The following is a 16,207-nucleotide window of genomic DNA, read 5'->3' as shown; positions in this document are numbered from 1 at the left end:
TTTTACATTTAACTGTAAATCACGCCCAGTGTATTAATTGTTATTGTTTTTTCTTTGCCTGAGAAATGTATTAGCATCTTAAAAGCAAAATCAAATGGTTATTAGAGTGTATCTATATAAGTGATTGTTACTAAGTATATATTTTGGGTTATATGTGACAAATATAGGTGTGTACAGTATAGTACAAAATTGATACAGGGACTTTGAGTGTGGTTAAGGGTTTTGTGTATTTAGTGATGTAAAACATTGGAGTGGGTTTTGGTGTAAGCAGAAAGAAAAGTCTGGGGAAAAGCAGCAAGACTTTCCTTGACTTGTCTTGCACAAGTGAAAACATCATCACTGCCTACAGCACACAGCCTACACACCTTGGGCCCAACCATTAAATTCAACAATTATGTTTTCTCCTATATATTATATACCATTATTTATGTTTCATGTAACTGCTGATTTCATGTAACTGATTTGTGAAACCAAGGAATTTGTTTTATTTTATTGGAAAACTATTGATTTTCATTACTCGCGTGGTTAGGTAAGTTTGAGGTCCATTTCTATGGCATAACCACTTTGCATTGTCCAACAAGAGAAGAGACACTTTCAAAGATACAGATTCTTTACCTCTTCTTGGTCTTATTGTTGAAGGTTTAAGTGTATAGTAAGGGGCTTCATAGGCTTATTGCACATCAGTCAGGAATGCCCAGGTCCGGCAAGGTTCACCCATTAGCCTGTGTGAAATGTGTTTTCTGCATTTCATTGCATAGATCCATGCAGAGTTCTATAAAAAATATGTGTACAGCCAGCAAGTACCAATTTGTGTTCTCATAATGCCACTTGTGAGACTCTGGCTCAGTACCTATGGTTCATTAATAATTGACAGTTGTTTCAGAAAATGTTTTCCTCCTTGGTTGATCCCTGGATAGTGCACTTTAACATAATGGAGACTAGGGCAAAAGGTGAATGATCAGGATTGAGTGTTATAACCTAATGGCTGCATATCTTCTTTAATGGTTTAAAAACAGAACAATCTAAATAAATATTAGTTGACATTAATTGGAAAATTCCATTGGAATATTGGAATTGTAGTACAGTATATTACTGGAAGGAAAAATATTAGAACAAGTAGACGTGGATCCCCTCCACACAGATTGGTTACGTTAGGACCAGCTATAAAGGTTATTAATTGAGAAATACACTTCTGTGTTAGGAGTTACAAAAAACACATTCCACAATAGATCATGTCTGATAGGGTGCTCTAATAATACCTTAATACATTATGTTAATTTGTTAGCAGCACTTTACAGCTGCACAGGATTTAGCATGGATAATTCTGGATTATTGTTTCTCCTTATTATTCCCTGCTCCCTATAGTGTTTACATCTATTAATGTATCAAGCAGAGACATATAGCTGAATTGTGTGTTTTCCAGCAGTAGTAGTTATTAAGCTAACTGATGCAGTCATACCTTTCTGGGCCCTGGGGGAATTATATCTGGTAAAGCACTCATTCCCTCTTTGGAGTGGGTGCTAGTTTATGCATACCGATATATTATTGCCAGCTTAGCGTATACTTATTTGAAATATTTGGTGTATATTCTAATTATTGAAATTCCTTTTTTTACTTATATTATAATAATCTAATATGTATTTGGGCATGATTTGGCCTTTTCTCTTTATTACTTCATTAGTTTTGTTTCCATGTCATTGTGAGGTCCTCGGACAGGTTTGGGTGTATATTAAACGGGTAAAGGAATCAGAATTACTGACACTGCAGTTACAGCGTTAATTAGATTGTTATCTGTGGTTTTAGATTTTTCTCACAATGCAACTTTGGTATCACAAGAACACTTGGTTGAAAACCAGACAACAAAGATGGCTAGAGCAAATGGTTTGATCCATCACATGGCAAATTGAACAAAGTGTATGTAAGAATGGTGTGTCTGAACATAAGCAGCATAAGGGTGCAGCCATGGCTATGATGTTGGGGAGACATGAGCTATAATTGCTTAATATGCAAATACAAATGAAGTGGGTGTTGATTTTATTGACTTAAGGCAGTGTGAGTTTCTTCTCATTTACATAGTGGAAAATGGGAGATGAATGTCTGTAAAATGTACAAGTTGGGAGAGGGAGGGGTGGTTGGTCAGAAAGGGAACCCCTGTTCCTTCTCATAAATTGCACCATGTCATGTTTTTCAGATCTGTATTGTCATCAACAGAAGACAGAGGAAGCATCTTCAAGATGTAAGAACCAAAGTGAGGACTGTGAAACCTATCATCATTTACAAATAGGAATCAAGCCGTTTGTTAGACAAGATGGGGACTCATATTTTTAAAATTATATATTCAATTGATCACATCCATATGTATAGAATAAAACAGGTACTTTCAGTTAAATCCCTCATAGAAAAAATGAAAAGTGATAATGTGAGCTTGGTCATGTTTGTAAAAAACAGGTTAATTCTATTGGCTAACGCATAAAGCAAATCCATTCTGGTGGACATTGTATAAACACCATTCTATTGGCCAGTATAAGATGCAGACCCCATCCTACTAGTAAATATATGATACAGTCACCATTCTGATGTCTAATTTGCAATACAAACCATATACTGATACCTAGTACACAATTAATGCTCATATTCTTTTGGCAATATATACAAATACAAGCCTCTATTGTAATGGGTAGTAAAAAAATATAAATCAACTTCTGTAAAAAGGAAAAGGAATACATGGATAGGGCCTTTAAAATCAGGGCTGCCAAGAGGAATTCAGGGCCCGGGTACAGCAAATTAATGGGGCCCCCCATCATAGTCGAGTAAGCCCTAAAAAATCACGGGTGTGGTCATACATTCAGGGGCGTGTCAATGCGGCGTTGGGGCGTAGCTAGCCTAACGGCGGTGCAAAAATTTTCGGGGATGTGGTCATACATTTGGGGTCGTGGCAATGCGCCGTTGGAGCGTAGCTAGCACATCAAAATCACTAGGTCCTGAATTCACCAGAGCGTGACATATGTCCCAGAACTCCTGACTTTTGAAACATCTAGCGCCACAGTGTAGTATAGAAAGAATGCAATGTGTACACAAAGAGTTCGGTCTTGGCCTGCGCCCACTGGGCTCACCAAACACTCACCAAACATTGGCATTGTCCCTACTAGAATCACAACATTTCACACACTGTGCTGCTCTGTCCTACCTGTTCTTCTCACTTTCTAAACCTGTGGCTGCTGGTTTCTTTAGTTGTGGCTTGCCTGGATCTTGGAATGTAGAAGGACCTATTTGGGAAAAAAAATGGCTACATTTAGAAAATTACAGTCAGACGCAGCGTTAAATCAATAGCACCCACGATTAATAATTAGGCCTTCCTCCAGCCCCAACATTAAAATAATAGTATTCACATTTAATAAATAAACCTATTTCCCATCATGCAAACAGCCTAGCAATACCTATTTCCCGCAACCATCACTGCCATTAAATAATTCATAGTCACATTTAATAAATAGACCTCATTCTCCCCAAACTCACATCCACATTCAATAGCCCCCAAATCACCCCATCTTAAATTAATAATCCCCACTATTAAATTGCCTCACCATCACCCTACAAACAAAATAGCGCCCATTAATTAGCCACCACCTACCGCACACACACTACATTGCAACAAGCCCCATCACAACTACACTGCACCCTCCATGCTGCTTTCCCCCCATTTTATTCACTCTGTGCCTCTCTGCCCCTGTTTTCCTCCTCTGTGCCACTCTGCCCCTGTTTTCTTCCTCTGTGCCTCTCTGCCCCTGTTTTCCTCCTTACTCTGTGCCTCTCTGCCCCTGTTTTCATCCTCTGTGCCTCTCTGCCCCTGTTTTCCTCCTCTGTGCCTCTCTGCCCCTGTTTTCCTCCTCTGTGCCTCTCTGCCCCTTCTTTATAGTACTGTCCCTCTGTTTCCTCCCCTTGCCTCTCAGTTTCTTTCCTTACCTTTTATCAGCTTCTTTATTTTCTTCTCTTCTCTTCTGTCTTCTCTTCTTTCTACTGCTTTGGTCTTGTCTGGCTGCGGCGCTCCTCACTGACTGACTGACTGCCGGGCGTGACTTGATGACGTCACGCCCGACAGTCAGTGTGAATGGAGAAGACAGGAGAGGAGGGACGCGGCGAGCCGCGGTCACGTGAGTATTGATTTTTTTATTTTTTTTATTTCTTACAGCTCCCCCTGCCAACGGACCGCTCTCCCCCCCTCCCCGGGAAAAAGAAAAAAAATATATTTTTCAAAAATGCAAGATACAAAAAATGTTAAAAAAATATTTTTTTAAAAAAACAGCAGTGAGGGCCGGGGTAAAATGTACCCGCTCCCCCCCCTCTCGGTGGCCCTGTTTACAATACATTGAGTTAAAGAACAGGTCCATACAAGGACACTAGGAGAAGCAGAGGAAAGACAGAATATTTAAACATACCTGGAAATTAATTATACTAATGAGAGAAAAGAAACTGGCACTAAATACTGACAGAACATGTATAAAATAGCCTTGCCCACAGGCAAAGTACAACATTGTGAATGTGGCTGTAAAGCATGGAGCTAGAAAATACAAGGGGAACAGAGTGAATTATATTGCGGCTAAGCCTGAGAATGCTGCATGAATAAAAAACATGAAAGGACAATTTCACTGAAATACTAGCAAACAGAAAATTTGAGAGTTGCATTTTATAAGACGGACCAGTTGGAGAGGCAGAGAGAACACATTTATCAATATTCTAGAGATAGTCAAACTCTAGCAGGTGTAGAGCAAACAAGTGCAAGAGAAAGGCTGTATGGAGAGGTAAAACTGTCTCCAAATAAATGTAGACATCTAAACTTAGAAAGAAATTAGGAAAGGTATAGACAACGCTAAAGCAGGAAAGTAAGCTGACACTTATGCCAAAAGCAGGAAAGGAAACTGACATATCTGTCGCTTCATTTAATATTTGTGTATCCTACTTTTATATAGTACCTGCATATTATGAAGTGCTTTATAAGGACTGTTTAATCATTTATAACAGTCCCTGCCCCATTGGAGCTTACAGTCTAAATTCTTTAACATGCACACATACACTCCAGGGCTAATTTCATTAATATAAGCAATATGGAAAAAAACAAGTTTTCCTAATAATCAGCAAGATTTTTTAAAAAAGCAACTTTAGTAATTATAACATCTTCACGTTTAGTTTACTAGAATCATTGTTACCCCACAGAGCAAACAGCAATGGAGGATTAAACCACCCTAACAAGTGTGGGGGAAGATATACAATTTGCTCTTTACTAGTCCTTATTAGCCAGCCATGCATCCAATAAACATAAGTTTGCTGGCAGTTATCCAGCCGGAGATGTAGATCCATAAATCCAATGAACAGACAGCTGTTTCAATAGTGTTAAATCTCATTAGCGTATCATCGGTCTCATCATGTTAGAGATCATCAAGGAAAGAGAACAGTGCAATAGAAAAGTCAGTAGTGGAATGGAATCCCAAAGGGACCAGGAAGCAAAAGAGATCTCATCAATCATACAAAAGGACCGTTTAAGCAAAGGTTTCATCCACTGGCAAAACCTATAAATTAAAACAGAAATTAAAACACTAGTGACTAGACAAAAAAGGGCATCAGATAATGAAATTGTGTATGATCCCTATGTTACAAGAAAAGCAGAAGAATAAAATACTTATCCATTATCACAAAGCATTGTCTTTGGCTGAGTGTTACATATAAAGTAAGTGCTCCTCTTACAAACAGAAATTAGCTGGTATTCATAGATTACATGTTGTGACAAGCTAGCTTTGCTCTTCTTACTTTTCTGTGATAATGAATATGTTCAGAGATATGCAAATACAGAAAACATGTAATTATTTATATAACTTGCACTGCTATAACACTGAGTCCAGATTTGCTATCATTAGATTTGTTAAAAACTACTCAAATTCAGTATATATAAATATTTGATATATATGCACCAGTGCTTACTTGCACCTATAATGCCACAAGAGCTGCCACTAAAAGTCTTGGCCCCCTTAATAGAAAAAAAAATTGCACCACCTTAGTATAATTTAATACAACTGTGCACCTTAAGCACAATATATATAGAAATGTAACCTCTTACAAAATAAAACATAGATCTATATCCCCATTAGAATTCAAATACTGCTCTGTGTCTCCTTATGCATAAAAATTATTTTCTGTGAACTCTCTTTAAAAATAAAGATATGTGCCGCCTTAGCAATTATAAATAAAATATTAATATTCTAGTGGCCAAAATCTGTTCTGTAGTGTAGTGGGAATAATAAATACTAATGAAATTAGGTCTAGTAAGCACTCTTACATAATAGGTGGGCAGCCACTCAGGAGCTATCTCTCACGACTCTCCATTCTTTTTGTTACCAGTACCAAATCTGGCACCCTTTTCACTTCTCTTCCACAATCACAAAGCCGAAACTCTGCCAATGCTGAGCTTCCTGGAAGAGAATAATTCCTTGTTATTGCATGACTCCTTGTTGCATCTATCCATCTAGACATGGTCCCAGCAGCCTAGATATCATCTTTCAGGGCAACAAGTGCTTTCTTCAATGTTGCAGTGAATATCTCATCTATCTCAGGGCTTTAAAACCCCCATCTTGTCAGCAGCTTAATTTTTTTTATTGAAGGAGTTCAGAGTATTGAAACAGAGAGGAAATACAAGTACATATGAGTTAGATTTAAGAAGTCTTAACAAAGCCTATAATAATTATGGATGCAGTAACACAATGTAAAAGTAACAAGATATCGGTATTAACTAATTGTCTTTCCCTTTTCACTTTCTTGTAAACAAATCCCTAATAAATAAACAAGTGAGGCGATCGGGTTTGAATACTAGGTATTATACATCACTACAAGAATTATTATTATTATTATCATTTTATTTGTTGGGCGCCACAAGGTTTCCGCAGCGCCTTACATAGTACAAACAGTAGACCATACAGGGTGAAACATTACAGAACAATAAACACAGAGTACCAATGCTTCAGAAACTCCGTGCAGACATATGGAGTAAATATGGAGCAGAAGATTCGGTATGGAGACAGGAGGGGAGAGGGGCCCTGCTCATGCGAGCTTACATCCTAAGGGAAGGTGAACAAAAAGGCACGAAAGGGAGGCAGTGATACAAGGGAGAAAAAGGGGCAGGAGAGAGGGGGAGAACTGTAGAGTAGATGAGGGGTTAAGTGGATGGTTGGAAGGCTTTCAGGAACAGGTGAGTTTTGAGTGCCCGTTTGAAGGAGCATAGATTGGGTGCGAGACGGATGGAGCAAGGGAGGTCATTCCAGTGCAGGGGGGCAGCTCGGGAGAAGTCTTGTTAATTTTGAGAAATCGTGAGGACATCCAGGAGGAGATGGCAGAGAGGCAGTCAGATACGCGAGAGAGGAGGGTGGGAGAGAGGTCAGGAGAAGAGATGTAGAGTTGAATGTTGTCAGCATAAAGGTGATACTGAAGACCAAAGGAGGAGATGAGCGCACCAAGGGAGGAAGTGTAGAGCGAGAAGAGAAGGGGGCTGAGAACAGAGCCCTGGGGGACTCCAACTTGGAGGAGGGATGGGGCAGAGGAAGAGTCAGAGGTGGAGACAGAGAAGGTGCGGTTGGCGAGGTAAGAGCAGAACCAAGCATGGACGGAACCAGAGAGGCCGAGAGAGAAGAGTTTGCAGTAGGAGGGGGTGGTCCACGGTGTCAAAGGCAGCGGAAAGGTCAAGGAGGATAAGTAAGGAGAAGTGCCCCCTGGATTTGGTTGATAGGAGATCATTGGTGACCTTGGCTAGGGCAGTTTCAGTGGAGTGGACGGGGCGGTACCCAGATTGGAGAGGGTCAAGGAGGGAATTGTCCGAGAGGTATTGGGTGAGACGACAGCAGACTAACCGCTCAAGTAGTTTGGAGGCGTAGGGGAGAAGTGAGATGGGGCAATAGTTGGCGACGGAGGTTGGGTCAAGATTGGGTTTTTTGAGGATAGGAGAGATAAGAGCGTGTTTAAATGAGGAGGGTACTACACCAAGGGAGAGTGATAGGTTGAAGAGGTGTGCCAGGTAGGAGCAGGCAGTGGGAGAGAGAGAGCGAAGGAGGTTAGAGGGGATGGAATCAAGAGGACAAGTGGATGGTGGAGAGGAAAGAATAAGGGAGCGAACTTCTTCACCTGATGTGGGGCAGAAGAAGCACCAGAGTTGTTTGTTAAAGAGGGGTGGAGCAATGAGGGCAGTGGGAGAGGGGTTAGAGGAGGAGATGTTAAGTCTGATGGCTTCAATTTTGGAAGAGAAAAATGTGGCGAAGTCAGCAGCGGAGAGGGAAAGAGGGACCAGAGGGGGGGGAGAAAGGAGGGAGTTAAAGGTGGCGAAAAGACGGCGGGGATTAGAGGACTGAGAAGAAATGAGGGATTTAAAGAAGGTTTGTTTAGCAAGGGAGAGGGCAGAGCAGAATGAGGAGAGTATAAATTTAAAGTGAAGGAAGTCAGCCAGGGAGCGAGATTTCCTCCAGAGACGTTCTGCAGTGCGAGAGCACTTTTTGAGGAAGCGGGTGAGTTTGGAATGCCATGGTTGGGGGATGAGACGGCGTCGGCGGATGGGAGAGGCAGGGGCGACAGCGTCCAGGGCAGTAGTGAGGGAGTGGTTGTAGAGACAGGATGCCTGGTCGGGGCAGGCCAGGGAGGGAAGGGGAGAAAGGAGAGAATCAAGAGAGGAGGAGAAAGAGATGGGGTCAATCATTTCCAGGTTGCGTCTGGTGAGGGTGGCTTTGGGCGGGGTAGGAGCAGTGGAGGAGGACAGAGTGAAAGAGAGGAGATTGTGGTCAGAGAGTGGGAAGGGAGAGTTGGAGAACTCAGAGAGATCGCAGAGATGAGAGAAGACAAGGTCGAGAGAGTGACCAAGACAGTGGGTGGGGGAGGAGGTCCACTGGGTGAGGCCCAAGGAGGAGAGAAGGGAGAGAAGTTTGATGGTGGCCGGGTCTGAGCAATTGTCAATGGGGATGTTAAAGTCACCGAGTATGATAGAGGGAAGGTCAGAGGAAAGGTAGTGGGGGAGCCAGGCAGCAAAGTTATCCAGGAAAAGGGAGGTAGGGCCAGGGGGGCGGTAGATGACGGAGAAACGGAGGTGGATGGGGGAGAAAAGACGGATGGAGTGAACTTCGAAGGAGGAAAAGGAGAGGGAAGGTAAGGTGGGAATGACCCGAAAAGTACAGCAGGGGGACAGGAGGAGGCCCACACCACCACCTGGACGTTCATCCGGTCTGGTGGAGTGGGTAAAGGAGAGGCCACCATAGGAGAGGGCGGCGGGTGAGTAGGTGTCAGAGGGAGTGAGCCAGGTTTCAGTGATGGCGAGAAGGTTAAGAGAGTTGGAGATAAAGAGGTCATGGATGGAGGTCAGTTTGTTGCGGATGGACCTTGAGTTCCAGAGGGCACAGGAGAAAGGGAGGGAAGGATGAGGGGAGATGTGGGTAAGATTGTCGGGGTTGCTGGAGCGAGGGGGAGAGATGGGATCATGTGAGAAGGACTGGTGGAGGTGGCTCGGGGAGAGGATGAGAATGGGAAAGGAGCGGGGCGGCATGGTGAGAGATGGGGGACAGGAGTGAGAGAGACGAGGCAGTGGAGGCAGGAGGAGAAATTGAGCTAGGTCAAATAAGGGCTGACGGAGCAGAGAAAGACAGTAGGAAGGACTGTAAAGGATTGGGGAACAGAGTGAAACAGACGGGCAGTGGCAAAACAATATGAATGATGCAAAGTGGGGAAGAGCCGGGGCAAAGCAAAGTGGACAATGTAAAGTGGAGGAGAATAATATAACAGTCAGAATAATGAAATGAATCTAAATAACATCTTCAAGAGAATAATATATAAAGGAAAAAAATTAATTTGCCATGCCATTTGGGAAGTCGGGGTTTGCAAAAAAAGTAATGGATTTGTAAGGATTAAGATGGAGTCTATGTTGTAATATATGCCAAATTTATCTAACAGCTATTAAAAGTGGATTGTTTAATATTTGAGTATGGACCTCCTGGTCATGGAGATGGAGAAGGGCCTTAATATTTAAGTTTGGGATAAATTGCTTTTCTACCGCCAGGTTGGTGTAAATACTAGTGAGCAGCTTATGTTTCATTATTTCTTATTTGTTCAGCTTTCATTATTGTATATTTACTTTTATTTTCTGCTTACTTTATGTTGTTCTGGAACACAGCCGCTCTTTTGCCTTTTACAATTGCTTCTACACTAGATTATAAACTATTTAATCTTACATTTAATTACAAACTGGCCAATCACCTAAGCTGCTAGTCCGGTATATTAGACCAGAACATAGCAATCTGTCATGCTATCCTTTACACATGGCATTATTTATTAAAGGGCAAAAAAACCCTAACATCAGCAAAAAGGGGTGTTTTCATCAGAGATATTGCTTAACTGTATACATCAAAGGGTCACCACTGGTGATATACTGCAAAGCATGGAGAAGCCTATTTAACAAGGATCTGAATCTCTGGGTGGTGATAGCATTCTGCTATAGCATGTCTGCTATAGTAGAATGCTATAGCAAAAATGCTTTATTGTTTATATTGGCAAACATTTTAAATATTTTTTTTTTATTTTTCATCTATTTAAAAATAAACAAAGAGCAAGCAAACCTTTTATCCCAAGAGGTGGAATGGAAATCCTCAGTCTGGTGACCCACATGCGCACTTCCCCTCAGACTAGTGAACAAGTAACTTAACCATAACCAGTCTTGGACTGGTGCATGGCCCACAGGGGAAATATAATGGTAGAGGCCCACCAGTGGGGGTGTGGCCAGCACTAGAGAGGTGTAACCACATGACTAGAGGGGGTGTGGTAAGTCCACAAAGGACAGCTAGCACCATATTGCAGTTTATAAATAATGCAGTGTGTATATAAAGAGTACACAGTCTTGACCTGTCTATTAGAATGGGTAGAACAGTCACCAAAAATCGTGATTGTCCCACTAGAATCAGAACATTTGACAGACTATCCTGCTCTCTCGTACCTATTCTTACTACTTTTACCACCTGAGGTTAAATCAATAGGACCCATGATTAATACTTAGGCCTTCCTTCAGCCCCAACATTAAAATAATGGTATTCCCATTTAATAAATAAATCTATATCCCTCCAACCAACCCCAATATAAAAGTAATAGTATTCTCATTTAATAAATAAACCTATTTCTCTCCCTCCAAACAGCCTCAGCAAAAAATTAATACTATTTACGTATAATAAATATAGCTATTTCCCGCAACCCTCACTGCTATTAAATAATTCATATTTACATTTATTAAATAGACCTCATGCTCCAAAAACTCAGCCCCACATTCAATTAATAGGCCCAAAACTACCCCATCTTCAATTAATAGTCCCCACTATAAAATTAAATTGCCTCACCAACACACCACAAACATAATAGCACCCATTAATTAGGCACCACCTACCTTGCCACAAGCACACTACATTGCCACAAGCCCCCTGTGCCATCAAACACGCACTACATTGCCACAAGCTCCCTGTGCCATCACACACACTACATTTCCACTAGCCCCCTGTACCATCACACACACATACTACATTTCCACAAGCCCCCTGTGCCATCACACACACATTAATATGCCCCCTGATGATCACACTGTGCCCCCCATGCTGCTTTTTCTCCCCCCTTCATAACACTGTGCCCCCCATGCTGCTTTTGCTCCCCCCTTCTCCTGGCCCCCCTTCATCACCCTGTGTCATGCTGCTTTTGCTTCCCTTTCTTCTGGCCCCCTTCATCACTCTGTGCAATGCTGCTTTTGCTCCCCCTTGATTACACTGTGCCAACCTGCTTCCCCCCTTCATCGCTCTGTGCCATCCTGCTTCCCCCTTCACTCTGTGCCATCCTGCTTTCCCCCTTCAACACTCTGTGCCAACCTGCTTCCCCCCTTCATCGCTCTGTGCCATCCTGCTTCCCCCTTCATCACTCTGTGCCATCCTGCTTTCCCCCTTCATCACTCTGTGCTATTCTGCTTCCCCCCTTCATCGCTCTGTGCCATCCTGCTTCCCCCTACATCACTCTGTGCCATCCTGCTTTCCCCTCCTTCATCACTCTGTGCCACCCCCCCTTTCATCACTCTGTGCCATACTGCCCCCTTCATCACTCCGTGCCATCCTGCTTCACACCCTTCATCACTCTGTGCCATCCTGCTCCTGCCCTTTCATCACTCTGTGCCATCCTGCTTCCCCCTTCTTCACTCTGTGCCATCCTGCTTCCCCTCTTCCTCACTCTGTGCCATTGTGCTCCCCCCCTTCTTCATCACTCTCTGCCTTTCTGCTCCCCCCTTCATCACTCTGTGCCTTTCTGCTCCCCCCTTCATCACTCTGTGGGATTCTGCTTCCCCCCTTCTTCATCACTCTGTGCCATCCTGCTTTCCTCCCCATGCCTTGGTTCCTTTACTTACCTTCTTATTGGCTTCTTTCTTCTCTTCTATTCTCTTTTCTTCTCTTCTAGTCTTCTGTCTTCTAGCTTGCTGGCTCCTCTCTGCGCCGCTCCTCACTGAATGTCGGGCGTGACGTGATGACGTCCCGCCCAATATTCAGTGCGAACAGAGCAGAGAGGAGGGAGGAGAGGCGTCGGCACCACGATCATGTGGGTTTTTTGTTTTTAAAGTACCCTGCTCCCCCCACCAATGAAGAGGGCAGAGCCATAAGGTGTCGGGGCCCACGGGGAATACCCCGGCTCCTTGGTGGGCCAGCCCGACCCTGACCATAACCGCTCTGGGCCAGTGTCCCCGAAGCAGTTGAATACCGCCTAGCTGCCTTGGCAAGATTATAACAATAAATTAAGGCAATATGTGTTGGTGTGTAGGAGCGCTAACGCTCCGTCTCCTATCGGGTTGCCATGGTTACCAGTAGTTTTCTGGTGGTCTAGGAGGAGAGCAGGAAGTGGGGCAGGACATCGGCGTCTGGATTGCGCTACAGCGCATGTGCCAGCACCTGATAACCGGAAGTTCGGATTTGTGCCGTCATTTCCATCCAGACAAGTGAAGGGGACAGTCGCAGCTATAGAAGCTGCGTGGCTACAGTAACCGGAGGCTCCCTACATACAATACTAGGAGAGTCTTGTACCACAACGTAAACTGCACGGCTGTGCAGCATATATAAAAAGCCTGCCTGCATCATCTGCATAAGAGTGTATAATCATATTACAAGACTGCATCTGCATAAATGCACATCTACATACAAGTGTGTACTGCATATATCTGTATTGCCTAATTACTGCATCTGTTGTTACTACTGAATACTGCTGTACTAGAAGCAACTGTGAGTAACTACATTCATCTGTTGTAAAATGCATAGCGGGGAAGTTTTCCCCAAATAACACACACTGTGACATAACCTTTTACAAAACCCAATAACGATACGGACACCAAATTGGAATGAATGACGGAATTTATTAATCGGAATGAGAACTTTAAACTAAGAGGACTGTAAGGCAGACGAGAGCAAGGCAGTCAGGAACGCAAAACCAATAAAGGTGGAAAGGTCAGACCATAGTACCACCAACCCAGGATCATACCTTATCTATTGGGCGGTACTAAAATCAAGTCCAACGGCAAGACTACGCCCCCTATTATAACCGCCAGTATAAACCATACAATATCGGCCCAAAGGTCCTCATCACAGACAGACCAACCATGGTATGACACCATAACCACAGAGGGGTAGTGACCTATGACAAGATCAACCGAGCACCATATGCACAGTTACCGACTGCACTGCTCTCCTACACTGCAACAACTAATAAAAAAGACCTAGCCCATAAAACTTGTAGGGAGGGCGGGCGGAATCCGGAAGCTGGAAGAACATTATCCTGTCTGCACTGACTTATAACTGTGTATAAGTCCCATCCCCTTCCTGTTCCGATTGGCTGGAACTCCAGGCATCCACAGATAATAGGTTCTTTGGTAAGTCACTCACCTGCATGATTTTAACTACGTTTAGTCTGATGGCCACACTTCTCTTATCATCTATAAATAAACAGCAACCTGTTTAAGTTACAAAAGCGTTGTGGCTTAACATCCACATTAACACCACTGAACACCTTTAGTAACATCAGAAGGTATAACCAACAATATGCAATTTTGCAAACATAGAAAAGCAGTCCTATCGACATATCTAAATAAATAGATCTCATAGAGTTAAACTCACCAAATAAACATACATGTACTGTATATCAAGACAAATTTTTCTATATAACAGCCTAAATACTTGGCTCATGCAATTTTACAGTTATATACTTGCTTTATTCACATCTATTTTTTTATATTTTTGCTCTATTTTACACTTCAAAAGGACAAACTTGCTTTTGCTTATCTCCAAAAAGCTATGATGCTAATTTATCGAGCAGTGATTTATATGCTTTTTTGAGTCCACTTTAATTCAATGCACTTTGTAAGTTCTGTCCTGAGATGTCCTTCTTCTTACTTAGAGATAAGCTGATAAAATAGTTCTAAATATGTCATTGCTTAAGAAGGCACTTTGAGCAGATTAAAAGAAATAAGAAGACTGAGGAGCATTTAAGAGTTATAAAGAAGGCTTTATATTCTTTAGTCTCCTACTTTACTTTTTGACCTAACACACCGTTTCAACTTTTGTAACCAAGCATTAGTCTTGTTAATTTCTTACAGCAATTTTATGTCCTTCACAGCCCGAAAATAAACCTTCAAAAATTACATTGATTCTAGATATGGTCAGTTTATCTGACATCTTGTTGACAATAGAATAAAATTACTGCAGAAATTGAAATTAAATTACATAGATTTACAGAACTTTGAAGAAAGATGGTGTAAAGATGAGATAGGCTGCCAAATCAAATGTGGAAAATTAGGTAATTATAAATGATGTCTCACAATAAACATATAGGGCCTGGTTCATTAAGGAGCATAAATGGTGATACATTGCACATGTCCAGAACCGGACCACAGAACGCAGAAACATATAAATCATCTTCAATCACAAAGGACCCTTACTACAGCCTGCAGTTTCAGGGGTGGAATGGGGAGAGGATTTGGCGTATGTACTTAGTCAATGTACAGTAAGGGCATGCCAAGCTCAAGTGTACACAGCAGCATCCAATTCAAGCTTTGGGTATCTCTAAGGCACATGTTTTTTAGATGTAACACTTCCACCAGCTACAGGTCAGGTATAAGTGCTGAATACAAGTGATGGCAGCTGTGTATGTTTGCTGAAACTAGGGATGTGCACCGGCGACTTTTGAGGTCTCGTGTTTTGTGTTTTGGATCCGGATTTTCGTTATTTTTGAGGTTCGGATTTGTCTCGCAAAACACTTGACGAAAGGTCTCGGTTCGGATTTAAGGTATTGGATTCGGATTTTTTTTGAAAAAAACATAAAAAGTTTAAAAATCAAGTTTTTGGGCTTATTTTCACTCCTAGGCTATTATTAACCTCAATAACATTCAATAACAAGCATTTCCACTAATTTACAGTGTATTCTGAACACCTCACAATATAGTTATTAGTCCAAAACGTTGCAACAAGGTATCTTTCTGGACTGCGTAGAGGAGTGGGTCACCACAATATATATTAAAAACCCTGAACTTTTATGATTCGCACCAATAATTGTACCTGGACTGCGTAGAGGAGTGGGTCACCACAATATATTAAAAACCCTGAACTTTTATGAATCGCACCAATAAATGTACCTGGACTGCGTAGAGGAGTGGGTCACCACAATATATATAATAAGAAAACCATCAACTGGTTTGATTCGCACCAATAAATGTACCTGGACTGCGTAGAGGAGTGGGTCACCACAATATATTAAAAACCCTGAACTTTTATGAATCGCACCAATAAATGTACCTGGACTGTGTAGAGGAGTGGGTCACCACAATATATATAATAAGAAAACCATCAACTTGTTTGATTCGCACCAATAAATGTACCTGGACTGCGTAGAGGAGTGGGTCACCACAATATATTAAAAACCCTGAACTTTTATGAATCGCACCAATAAATGTACCTGGACTGCGTAGAGGAGTGGGTCACCACAATATATTAAAAACCCTGAACTTTTATGAATCGCACCAATAAATGTACCTGGACTGCGTAGAGGAGTGGGTCACCACAATATATTAAAAACCCTGAACTTTTATGAATCGCACCAATAAATGTACCTGGACTGCGTAGAGGAGTGGGTCACCACA

The 16,207-nt window shown here is 42.2% G+C and overlaps 1 long non-coding RNA gene across 1 annotated transcript in view; it reads left to right on the top strand.

The window, feature by feature from the left end:
- Nucleotides 1-1,214: 1,214 nt before the first annotated feature.
- Nucleotides 1,215-16,207, top strand: part of LOC142142703 (uncharacterized) — a 48,752-nt gene continuing 33,759 nt past the window's right edge. Inside the window, exon 1 of the long non-coding RNA XR_012689291.1 lies at nucleotides 1,215-2,248. This is a non-coding gene — a long non-coding RNA (uncharacterized LOC142142703). The remainder of the gene's footprint in view (nucleotides 2,249-16,207) is intronic.

This window comes from Mixophyes fleayi, chromosome 3, assembly GCF_038048845.1.
Source record: "Mixophyes fleayi isolate aMixFle1 chromosome 3, aMixFle1.hap1, whole genome shotgun sequence".
In the NCBI taxonomy this organism is placed as follows: Eukaryota; Metazoa; Chordata; class Amphibia; order Anura; family Limnodynastidae; genus Mixophyes; species Mixophyes fleayi.
Note: the sequence above shows the minus strand (reverse complement) of the source record. Positions and strands in the feature narration are given on the sequence as shown.